The sequence below is a fragment of the Pangasianodon hypophthalmus genome, chromosome 5 (genome assembly GCF_027358585.1).
Source record: "Pangasianodon hypophthalmus isolate fPanHyp1 chromosome 5, fPanHyp1.pri, whole genome shotgun sequence".
Taxonomy (NCBI): domain Eukaryota; kingdom Metazoa; phylum Chordata; class Actinopteri; order Siluriformes; family Pangasiidae; genus Pangasianodon; species Pangasianodon hypophthalmus.
In genome coordinates, this window is record NC_069714.1 from 3,379,159 (window position 1) to 3,392,591 (window position 13,433).

Consider the following 13,433-nt stretch of genomic DNA (forward strand, 5'->3'; position numbering starts at 1 on the left):
TGTGAAAACCGTATTATTCCTTTATTCTTGCTTTCATTTATATGCAGCTAGGATTAGTCAAGCATATTTAAAAGGACATCTATGCACCACTATCTGTCAGGTACAGAGAAACTGATGAGGGTAAGATTTAAAAAACAGCTACATGGGTTTTATCTCTCCTATAAATTGTGTTTTAATGAGTGCTCCAAAATGCTTCAAAAGTTTAGTCACTTGCAGCCTGCTACTGAGTTTTTGATTCAGAGATATTCAATTCAATTCAATTTTATTTGTATAGCGCTTTTAACAATGGACATTGTCACAAAGCAGCTTTACAGAAATAAATGGATTCACAAAAATATATTGTAAATATTTAAATTTATCACTGTGAATTTATCCCTAATGAGCAAGCCAGTGGCGACGGTGGCAAGGAAAAACTCCCCGAGATGATATGAGGAAGAAACCTTGAGAGGAACCAGGCTCAAAAGGGAACCCATCCTCATCTGGGTGCAACGGATAGATATGAAGCTAATGCTAGCTCATTAGTCAGGTTATTCAGCCATGATGTTAAACAGACTACATTTAGCATGCCTTAGGTTGTGGTTTCCAAATATTAGATAACTTGATAACTAGATAACTTCCAAGGGCAGAAATGAGGTAAACTGGTGATGAAGAAAGGTAAACACACAGCTCATTAATGTATACTGGAAAATAGCAAGACTTTTTAAAACAAGTCACTCAGAAAGCAGCGGTTAAATGTTTTAGGAAATGAGACTTGGGTGAAATCAATCAGTAAATAACCAGAGATTAGAAAGAGAGAGATTAGAAACAGGAAAACAGGAACTTAACAAGGAAAAACAAAGGTACATGGCTCAGAAAGTGCCAGTGGTAGGGTCCAAGGCAGAACGATGCTATCCAGCTGAGAACAGGATGCCAGTGTTGCCTGAAAGGAGCCGGGGTTCACTCCATGGTTCTGGAGAGGTGAAGGGCCCTGCAGACTGAGGGCCCATGGGTGACTTTGCCATTGCAGAGGACCAAGGAAGTGGGGTAATGTTTACAGGGAGAGCCAAGGCATTCTCAGACAGAGGGTCAGGAGCAGGAGTGAGGCCTTCTGATGGAAAGAAGTGGCATTGTTGGGCACCAGGCTCGGAGGTGTGGATGCTGACAGAGGAACTACATGGGAAATGCAGCTAAATCAATAAGCATACTCGCTTCTGGAACTGTTAACCTTTAATGTATTCAGACAAAAAGTCATTACAAGTCATTATTAATTCTTGTTTACAATGGTGGCCTGGCAAGCAGAAATGGAATGGAAACACAGTTGGAGGGAAACAAAAGAGGAAACAAAATGGTGAGTAACACAACATGGAGACGCAAAAAATCTGCTTGTCTAGAGGAAAGTCAGGTACGTGCATCAGTTCTTATAAAACAGATATAGGGATAAAAGTATCCAGTTTTAATGTTTGCTTGTAGTGTATCCTTTGTAGCAGCAGACTGTAATTATGCAGATCCAATCGAGGAGTTGGATTTAGGAACATTCAGTTAAATAAGGAGTGATAACCTGGAGTTCTACTCTACAGTCTCTGGTTATATCCACAAAGCATGCTAGGAACAGAAACGCCTGGAGCTTCTGCACTCGTGACTCACTTTCTCCTGCTGCGGATGGTCCCCCCCGGATACGTGTTTGCGTCCAAGTCTTACACTTTCTTCTGTGCATTATCTCACCATGATACTGTAGACTTGCACCTAAAAACCGCTGCCGTAATCATAAAGAATTTCCTGAGCTCATCCCAGGACTCTATAATATGTTCATATACTGAACATCCCTTTAGCACACTTAGTACTGTTAAGCACACTTAGTACTGTTAAGTACACTTAGTACTGTTTGACTTTACAGTATACAGTTGTAGAAGGGTAATGATTTATAATCGCACTATCCGGTGTCACTCAGATGAAGATGGCTTCCCTTTTGAGTCTGGTTCCTCACAAAGTTTCTTCCTCACATCGTCTCAGGGAGTTTTTCTTCATCACTGTTGGTTCCATCTTGTTCATTAAGGATCTAAATATCAATCTACACCTGGATTTTTGTAAATCCAGCAGATCTGCTGCTGCTGGGCCTCGAGCAAGACCCTTAACCTTCCACGGCTCCAGCGTGCTGCACACTGATCACTCCTCCACGCTGTCCCATAATAACTTCCACACTGGGACTTTCTGGAACCTGGACAAGATAACTGACCTTTATCTTCACTCCCTCAATCCTTCTGCCCTTCATTCCTTCTCACTATCTCTTTCTTTCTTTCTTTCTTCATTCCTTTCCTTGTAAAATTTCTATTTTACCTTCTTTTTTCCTATCCTCATTCTTTCCACTTCCTTCATCTCTTTCTTTCTTTTGCCATTCATTCTTCAGGAATGATGAAGACAGACAGAAGGAAAGAAAACAATAAGGAATTTTTTCTTACTTTCCTTTCTTCCATCTTCCTTTCTTTCTCACTTACATCCTTCCATACTTAATTCCCTGCCTCTTTCCTTTTCCTGCCCTTCCTTCTTTTCCTCTTTTTGTGCTCTTTCCTCATGTCTTTCCTTCATTTGTTTCTTCCTTGTGCACTTCCTGCCTTCCTTTATTCTTCCTTCTTTTCTTCCTTTAAATATTTTCCATTATTTTTTTCTTCTTTCTATTCTTCCTACATTCATTCTTCCTTGTTTTCTCTTTCCTTCCTTTCTCTCTTTTTCATCATTTCTTTCCTCTGCCTTTCCTTTTTTCTTCCTTTATTTTTTTTTCCTTTCCTTTAATATATAATTTCTTTTCATTTAGTCCTTCCTTCTTTCTTTCCTCCTTTGACATCCTTTATTAGGTTAATCCTCTCTTTTTTAATTCCTGTTCTTTCAGTCATTCATTCTGCTCTTTATCTTTTCCCTACAGGATGATGAACATACTCTCACACCCTACACACACACCCACCCTACACACACCCTAGAGACACACACACACGCGGGACAGTTATTTTGCCCCTGCAGGAGCACTCTGTTCCCATCGTGGTCGTCATCAGCATCTCAAACTGCTGAACCGTGCGTGTGTGTGTGTGCTCGCGCGCGTGTGTGTGTGTGCGTGTGTGTGTGAGCTGCCACTGCAGGGGAAGACGATGGGACAGGAGGGAGTGGGGTATCGCTGTCCTGCATTAACATTCCGCTCATGAGCAGGCGGAGAGACGGAGTAACACACCCACTGGCCGACACACGACGGGAAGCGCGGAGGAGCTCGGTTCGGTTCGGCTCGGCTCGGCTCGGTTCCGTTCGGCTCTGCTCTGCTCGCTTATCCGCCAGTCGTGTCGTGATACCAGGGCCAGGGAGGGTTCCTGCCTTCCTCTCCAGTGCTACCTGAGACTGAGAACAGTGCTGCGTTTGGATTTGATTTTCTTGGGAACCTCTTCTGCACACTGCGCACTTTCCCCGCGTGATCACTTCACCGACGCGCGCGAGGTAAGCCACGTTCTCCTCGCGCCTCATTTCTAACACACGCACGTAACCAATCACGTTTTCTTCCTGTGACTAAGCAGATATCTGCAGCCTGGCGTGGCTTTGCAGCCTGCCACTGCGTTAGTACAGGATAATGTGAGGTTTTCTGTGCACTGAATGGAGGACTTGGAGAAGGCTGGTGTTCAGGACAGATGTTTCTCCTGACAGCACTAGCCTGTGCTCAGTGATGCAGCAGTAAACAGCACACAGCATGGGGAATTCCCAGCGCACAGCTGCATGTGGAGCAGTAAGGGCAATAATGCGCAGACATGGCTTTGCAGTGTTTACGCCGTTTTGTGCCTGTAATTTCTATAAAGACGCGTTATAAGCTTCTTATGAAGGAGGCTCTGATATGGCATTACTTATGACGTAATACTCACCCCAGTGCCGAGGGATGAAAACAGCTCGCTGTGGTTCAGGAAGCTTTTAATCCTTACAGTGATACTGATACTCATGTTTTACATTCATGTCGTCTCTGTGCTCACAGAGCTGATAATAATAATAATAATAATAATAATAATAATAATAATAATAATTATTATTATTATACTGTAAAAATTCTGGATCACATGTAACCCAGTTTGAGTCATTTTGTAACCCAGTGCCGGGTCAGTGTGATCACACACTGCTGGATTATAATCACACACTGCTGGGTTATAATCACACACTGCTGGATTATAATCACACACTGCTGGGTTATGATCACACACTGCTGGGTTATAATCACACACTGCTGGATTATAATCACACACTGCTGGGTTATAATCACACACTGCTGGGTTATGATCACACACTGCTGGGTTATGATCACACACTGCTGGATTATGATCACACACTGCTGGGTTATAATCACACACTGCTGGGTTATGATCACACACTGCTGGGTTATAATCACACACTAATTACACACTGCTGGATTATGATCACAGACTGCTGGATTATGATCACAGACTGCTGGATTATGATCACACACTGCTGGGTTATAATCACACACTGCTGGGTTATAATCACACACTAATTACACACTGCTGGATTATGATCACAGACTGCTGGATTATGATCACACACTGCTGGGTTATAATCACACACTGCTGGATTATGATCACACACTGCTGGGTTATAATCACACACTGCTGGATTATGATCACACACTGCTGGGTTATAATCACACACTGCTGGATTATAATCACACACTGATGGATTATGATCACACACTGCTGGGTTATAATCACACACTGCTGGGTTATAATCACACACTGCTGGGTTATAATCACACACTGCTGGGTTATAATCACACACTGATGGATTATGAGCACACACTGCTGGGTTATAATCACACACTGATGGATTATGAGCACACACTGCTGGGTTATAATCACACACTGATGGATTATAATCACACACTGCTGGATTATGATCACACACTGCTGGATTATAATCACACACTGCTGGGTTATAATCACACACTGCTGGATTATAATCACACACTGCTGGGTTATGATCACACACTGCTGGATTATAATCACACACTGCTGGGTTATAATCACACACTGCTGGATTATAATCACACACTGCTGGGTTATGATCACACACTGCTGGGTTATAATCACACACTGCTGGATTATAATCACACACTGCTGGGTTATAATCACACACTGCTGGGTTATGATCACACACTGCTGGGTTATAATCACACACTGCTGGATTATGATCACACACTGCTGGGTTATAATCACACACTGCTGGGTTATGATCACACACTGCTGGGTTATAATCACACACTAATTACACACTGCTGGATTATGATCACAGACTGCTGGATTATGATCACAGACTGCTGGATTATGATCACACACTGCTGGGTTATAATCACACACTGCTGGGTTATAATCACACACTAATTACACACTGCTGGATTATGATCACAGACTGCTGGATTATGATCACACACTGCTGGGTTATAATCACACACTGCTGGATTATGATCACACACTGCTGGGTTATAATCACACACTGCTGGATTATGATCACACACTGCTGGGTTATAATCACACACTGCTGGATTATAATCACACACTGATGGATTATGATCACACACTGCTGGGTTATAATCACACACTGCTGGGTTATAATCACACACTGCTGGGTTATAATCACACACTGATGGATTATGAGCACACACTGCTGGGTTATAATCACACACTGATGGATTATGAGCACACACTGCTGGGTTATAATCACACACTGATGGATTATAATCACACACTGCTGGATTATAATCACACACTGCTGGGTTATAATCACACACTGCTGGATTATAATCACACACTGCTGGGTTATAATCACACACTGCTGGGTTATAATCACACACTGATGGATTATGAGCACACACTGCTGGGTTATAATCACACACTGATGGATTATGAGCACACACTGCTGGGTTATAATCACACACTGCTGGATTATAATCACACACTGCTGGATTATGATCACAGACTGCTGGATTATAATCACACACTGCTGGGTTATAATCACACACTGCTGGGTTATAATCATAGACTGCTGGGTTATAATCACACACTGCTGGGTTATAATCACACACTGCTGGGTTATAATCACACACTGATGGATTATGAGCACACACTGCTGGGTTATAATCACACACTGATGGATTATGAGCACACACTGCTGGGTTATAATCACACACTGATGGATTATAATCACACACTGCTGGATTATGATCACACACTGCTGGATTATAATCACACACTGCTGGGTTATAATCACACACTGCTGGATTATAATCACACACTGCTGGGTTATGATCACACACTGCTGGATTATAATCACACACTGCTGGGTTATAATCACACACTGCTGGATTATAATCACACACTGCTGGGTTATGATCACACACTGCTGGGTTATAATCACACACTGCTGGATTATAATCACACACTGCTGGGTTATAATCACACACTGCTGGGTTATGATCACACACTGCTGGGTTATAATCACACACTGCTGGATTATGATCACACACTGCTGGGTTATAATCACACACTGCTGGGTTATGATCACACACTGCTGGGTTATAATCACACACTAATTACACACTGCTGGATTATGATCACAGACTGCTGGATTATGATCACAGACTGCTGGATTATGATCACACACTGCTGGGTTATAATCACACACTGCTGGGTTATAATCACACACTAATTACACACTGCTGGATTATGATCACAGACTGCTGGATTATGATCACACACTGCTGGGTTATAATCACACACTGCTGGATTATGATCACACACTGCTGGGTTATAATCACACACTGCTGGATTATGATCACACACTGCTGGGTTATAATCACACACTGCTGGATTATAATCACACACTGATGGATTATGATCACACACTGCTGGGTTATAATCACACACTGCTGGGTTATAATCACACACTGCTGGGTTATAATCACACACTGATGGATTATGAGCACACACTGCTGGGTTATAATCACACACTGATGGATTATGAGCACACACTGCTGGGTTATAATCACACACTGATGGATTATAATCACACACTGCTGGATTATAATCACACACTGCTGGGTTATAATCACACACTGCTGGATTATAATCACACACTGCTGGGTTATAATCACACACTGCTGGGTTATAATCACACACTGATGGATTATGAGCACACACTGCTGGGTTATAATCACACACTGATGGATTATGAGCACACACTGCTGGGTTATAATCACACACTGCTGGATTATAATCACACACTGCTGGATTATGATCACAGACTGCTGGATTATAATCACACACTGCTGGGTTATAATCACACACTGCTGGGTTATAATCATAGACTGCTGGATTATAATCACAGACTGCTGGATTATAATCACACACTGCTGGGTTATAATCACACACTAATCACACACTGCTGGGTTATAATCACACACTGCTGGGTTATAATCACACACTGCTGGATTATAATCACACACTGCTGGGTTATAATCACACACTGCTGGGTTATAATCACACACTAATTACACACTGCTGGATTATAATCACACACTGCTGGATTATGTGGTGAACCAAACTTTAACTAACCAAGAAAATGCCTTTTACTTTTAAACTAAACCACTGATTATTTTTTAATTATTTCTGGGTTGCTGTATTTATGACCCAGACATGGGATTTGAAAACAGTTCATTTAAAATAAATAAATAATTGTTTGCTTTTGCTTTTATTGACTATATTTAGCTGTTTGCGAAGATTACAGTTAGTTGGCTAAAAGGCCTGTGTTATAAAATTAACGTCATTCTAAACACCAAAATAAACTGCAACATTTCACTTACAGTTTTTTAAATTTACTTTTTTAAAATTAATGCAATTTATTGTGCATTACATTCTATAGGGTAGGATAATTCTATTCATATATTACACAAAAAAAAATTAAATACTTAAAACATATGACTGATATTATGATTATTTATATATATATATATATATAATGTGTGTGTGTGTGTGTGTGTGTGTGTGTATGTATGTATGTATGTATGTATGTATAAATATATAAATGTGTGTGTGTGTATCACCACAAAATTCAACAGATCAATGATTCATTCATTCATCTTCAGTAAGCGCTTTATCCTGGTCAGGGTCGCGGAGGATCTGGAGTCAGTCCCAGGAAGGTGGGAATAAATCAGTGAAAATGACAAAACACATAAACTACTAAGCAAAGAACAAGGCAATACATTTCTCTCAGTACAGCGTCATGGTGACTGATCTTGTTATTCAGTCATGGATATGTTTCGCCACTGTCCAGTAACGTTGCAGCAGTAGAACCGACCCAAAAGCCGGGTTATTTTCAAATTCCTGCGTAAGAATGAAACCAAGCATTGGGTTCTAGCGGAAACTTAGCTCCAGTGTTGCGATAACTACCCAAAGGGATTAAGGTAATATGAAATAACCCAGGATATTTAAAGAGTGTAGTAGTAGGAGTAGGAGTAAGTAATGCAGTAATACCTGTATTACACACACACACACACACACATCATAAGTATGTATAAAACACAAACACACTGTAAAGTCATACGCATTTTATAGTGCTTTTCCCCTAAGTGCAAATCTGGTTGGTTTGACTAAAAAAAATTTGTGGGTCAAATGTAAATGTATTTGAAGTAGGTCTCTGTTATATGGACAGAACAAAACACACACACACACACATACACACACACCTGCTATAGGTCTCATTTGCATACTGCTGCCTTTTCTGGCATCTCTACATTACAAGCACATTACATGAACATCACTTCTAGCTGTAATTATGAATATGATTTTTGTTTCATTATCCTTTTATATTAGCAGAGGAAAGAACAATTTCATTGGCATAGTGAATAAATATTTGTTACTCCAAACATAACCTATCGGTTTAGATCTCTAAAGGATTCCGAAGTAGAACAAGCTACTAACTTTGGCAAGGAGTTCATAATTACGACTTCATAAGAGGGAAATTGGACCAAACCATGAGCATGCAAAGGCAGCATTAATGCTTATTGAGTAGAAACGTAAACAAAAAATAGTCAATAGTCAATAGTAACGTAAACAAAAAACGTGTAAACACACCCAGTATCATCTGTGTAGATCTGATAGACCACCTCCTGAGGTAGTCTGGCTCGTATGAGAATGGATTCTGGGGGAAAAAAAAAAAAAAACAGTTGTAAACGTATAATCTGATTCAGATTGTTCATGACCATGATATCGATGTCCAGGCAATGCAATCATTTCTCATTTATTGCAAATGGGACCTTAGATTGTAACTAAACTTATTTTACTTTGCTATTTTGTGCTTTTATTGTCTGCTACTGTTCAGAAAAACACATTTATTTGGATAATAATAAATACTCAGCAGATAAAAATGTGAATAAATTACGAATCTCCTGAACCGCTCGTTGTGGGGAAAAAAAACGGGAAGTGACTGTGTTGTTATTTCACAGTTATTTCACAGACTGTGTTTTATTTCACTTAATATCTCATTAATTTTACTCTCATTATTTTGACTTAATACACCACAATCTGTTAATAAGACTAATTTATTGACTAATAGTATATTGACTTATAATTCTTATTCCATATGCATTTGGAATTTCCCAGATAGTAAGTAATCCAGATGTTCTTCCACTCCAATCTTAGCAAACCACGTCAAACATTTGGCCCCATAACACTTTACGTAAATTATCTCAAATTTACATCATGCCATAATAGTCATAGCTCTAGAAGTTGAAATGTTTGTTATATTAGGATAGGACATAAAAATATCTACATGACAAATTATTCAAGAAGTATTATTATTATTAATATACATTAATATTCATATTGATAGATTGTGGGATGTCACATATTAAGTTAAAATAACAATATAATGTGTCAAAGTAACGGAATAAATCGTAAAAACAATGCCATAGCACTTGTACTTTTTCCCCACAGCTGTTGGTGCAGGGTTTTTGTAATAAATAGCTAGCTAGCTGTTACTACCTGCGAAACGTTAGCTGTGGTGAGAAACTGTAGTGAAGTAGAGTGACCTTCAGAATTATTGTTACCTTTCATGAAAATGAAGAAAGATTAATATGTGAAAATATCACATGCAGTATCTGATATGACATTGTATAGTTGTAATGGAAAAACTTTTTCAAGTACTGCAGTTTTTTAGGAGTCCTGCTCTGGAGAGACTCGCAGCGCTGCGTCCACTCCATGAGGAATATTTTAAGCTCCTTTTTATTCTTAGGATTGTGCATGTGGACGTCCCACTTTACTCCAGACCGTGTTTTCAGTACAGTTCCAGTCTGGAAACTGAGATGGTCATTGCAGCACTGGTTTTGTTACTTTATCCATTTCTGTGTTGAATTGGAAGTATCTTGTTGAAAACGCTATGGCCAAGTGCAGAGGCAGCCAGGTTTTGGGCTGAAATATCCTGGTACTTAGCAGAATTCATGATGCCATCAATCTTCACAAGAACTCCTGAACCACTGGCGACAAAACGCAGAAAATAAACACCTCCATATTTTACAGTGAGGTATCAGCTGCACATAGTCCCTTCTTGTTGCCAGACATGCTGATGGAGTGTGTCACAACACAGGAGGGTTTTGATCTGACCACAACACACGATGTTGTACTTCTGATGACCGTGATTTGTCAGATGCTCTCAGGAAGGGCTTCTTTCTTGCGATGCTTCCAAACAGCTTGCTGTTATGAAAGTGCTGTTTAACCATGATTTTCAAATTAACCGCATGAACACATCAATTAAATTGTGCAGCTGTACAACTGTGATCTTTAGGCTGTTTTCCCCTCCTTCCCCATCCTCCAAACTGTGTGTGGACAGTGTGCTCATTTGCCCACTTCCTGACAAACTGTTTCAAACACATGGAACATTTTTCTTATGGCCCAAATCAGCACACAGTATTCTCCATTACCTGATTTGTGCAGGTTAACAACCATCTGTCTGTTTGTGTTGAAAGTCCTGTGGATTCTTCCATAGTAATGAATGAGAAAAAAGACATATTTATATCCCATATACTGAGAACAAATGAAAATTATGAAAGGTATGCAGTTATTCAAAATATTCTTAATGGATGTCAATAATTTTGGCACACATTTTTCAGAAGAAATTAATTTTTTTTTTTTTTTTTTTTTTAAAAAGTACTTTTTCCTATTGTTTGGAAATTTTTAATTACTGTGTATATTTATACAGTCATTTTTGCTCATGTTTATGAAAAATGCCAATAATTCTGGATAGCACTGCAAGTCTTTTGTAAGGTGAATAACTCAAAAACCAAATTACATTTGATTTGATCATAGATATTAAAGTCACTAAAACGTCACCTTGGGAAGAATTGGATAGTTTCAGTTTTCAGACTTGGATAATTTCTTTATTATTTCAGGAATGGTTCCAGGATGTTTCTTTCTATATTTTAAGACTGACCTTGACTGCTCTATATGGCATTTAGATTAATAAAGGCCCTGATTCAGAATTTGGGGGAGAATTCTTCATATGATTTTAAAATGTTCAACTTTTAAATGCTGTTGGACTTTCACTTATTCTAGCTTGGTCTTGGAGCACTTGCATTCAACAAATGCCAAGAAACTGTCTTTACCCTCATCAAGATGTCTAAATTCTATGAATATGGAAATTGGATCCCCCTAATCCTGCACACATTCCACTATTAGTGGGAAAACATCTGTCTTGTGCTCGAAATAGACAAGATATCTAAGTTTTAGTGGAAAATCTAAATGTTGGTTAAATGGTTGGGTTTGCATATGTTATGACGGCTGGCTATGGAGTTTGTATGGCCATATCGCACTAGCCAGGTGCTACCAGGGAAACCAGTTGCAATCAGCAGTAACTTAGGAGAAAAACCCATCAGAGACCTGTGCAGAGTGATCTGAGTAACACAAGGATGAGTTAAAGTAGAGATGGCACCATAGCACTTTTTCTTTTCCGATAGTGATACTGAAAACTCGAGTATCCAGACAATATGGATACACTTTTAATATTGTTTTCTTTAAAAAACTACTAAGCTTTATGTTTTTTAACTGAGGCACTTCACAGTTAAACTCTTTCACTCAAAAATATTTATATTAAGTATAAATATAATAAAATCAATCCCAACAAAAGAAAACACAGTGTCTTTATGTGTAAAATTTCCAATTCCAAAAAAAAAAAAAAATTCTTTTCCAAATCCAACTCTAAACTTTGCTGTTTGTTGTAGGATCCGATCATTTTTTCTGCTGGTGTATCGATGATCAGTGCCATCTCTAGGTTAAAGTCAAGTCATTGCATACAATCTGTGTAAATCCTTTCTGCTCCCAGACAAAGCTAGAATAAGTAAAAGTCCAACAGTGTGAACATTTTAAAATCGTATAAAGAATTCTCCCCCAAATCCTGAATCAAGACCTTTATTAATCTAAATGGCATATTGAAAAGTCAAGGTCAGTCTTCAAAATATGGGAAGAAACATCCTGGAACCATTCCTGAAATAATAAAGATCAAACTGAAGGGGGAAATGAAACCCAAATATCTGGTACTTGAAGCTGTTTCACTGATTGTTTGTACTGACTCTGACTCTGACTCTGCTTTTCTAACTGTTTAAGCTAATGAAAGGTCAGCATTCACAACATGCACACGAATGCAAATAAATAAAAGGCAACCTAACATTTTCCTAAAAACATGGTGTTCAGCTTATTTGCTAAAACACTGCTATTTTCACTGTGAACTTTAGGAATAGGGAAGTGGCCACTACAGTGCAGTTAAAGTTGATAAATTATTGTCTAAATTCATTCTGCTGCCATAAATTAATTATTATAGTATGTAATAATGATAAATAATGAAAGTGGAGTAGTCAGATGTATTCGTCTGGCATGATATAGTAGTATAGCTGGGCTTTCAGCTGAGTGAAAGTGAGATTAAGTGTGTGACGTGAGAGCTGTTTATCTTGCTTTGTGCATGTGTGTGTGAGAGACAGAGACGCACACACACACACCTTGGAACAAAGAGAGACCCCAGTGCCATTTTGTGTGCCAGCTCCCCAAGTGCTGCAGTAATGTCCACTGGTGCACAACAGGGACACTACACAGCCACACACACTCAGAGCCACTGTGGTGATGCTACAGATCGCATCGTGAAGAAAAGTTCCTGTGCTTACCTATCAATCACAGATGTACAGTATATGTGGTACTATACTACAGTATGATGCTATTAAAACATCAACACATCCAAATAAATGTTGTTTTTTTTTTATGAGTGGGAAAGGGATTAGATGGTCACAAGATTTTCCAGTTAGTAATTAGCAGCAGTAATTTCAAATGATCATCTTGAGTCCTTGTGCAGAACTGTTTGGAGTCTGCACAAGCATTGGGCCTCTTTAG

The 13,433-nt window shown here is 39.2% G+C and overlaps 1 protein-coding gene across 2 annotated transcripts in view; it reads left to right on the forward strand.

Annotated features, from left to right (window-relative positions):
• The first annotated feature begins 2,972 nt into the window (after positions 1-2,972).
• hecw2a (HECT, C2 and WW domain containing E3 ubiquitin protein ligase 2a) overlaps positions 2,973-13,433 on the forward strand; it is a 41,504-nt gene continuing 31,043 nt past the window's right edge. Inside the window, exon 1 of one of the 2 annotated variants that reach the window (XM_034304883.2) lies at positions 2,973-3,453. The gene's annotated coding sequence lies outside the window, so the exon portion shown is untranslated. The remainder of the gene's footprint in view (positions 3,454-13,433) is intronic. The other variant, XM_034304882.2, reaches the window with a different exon arrangement.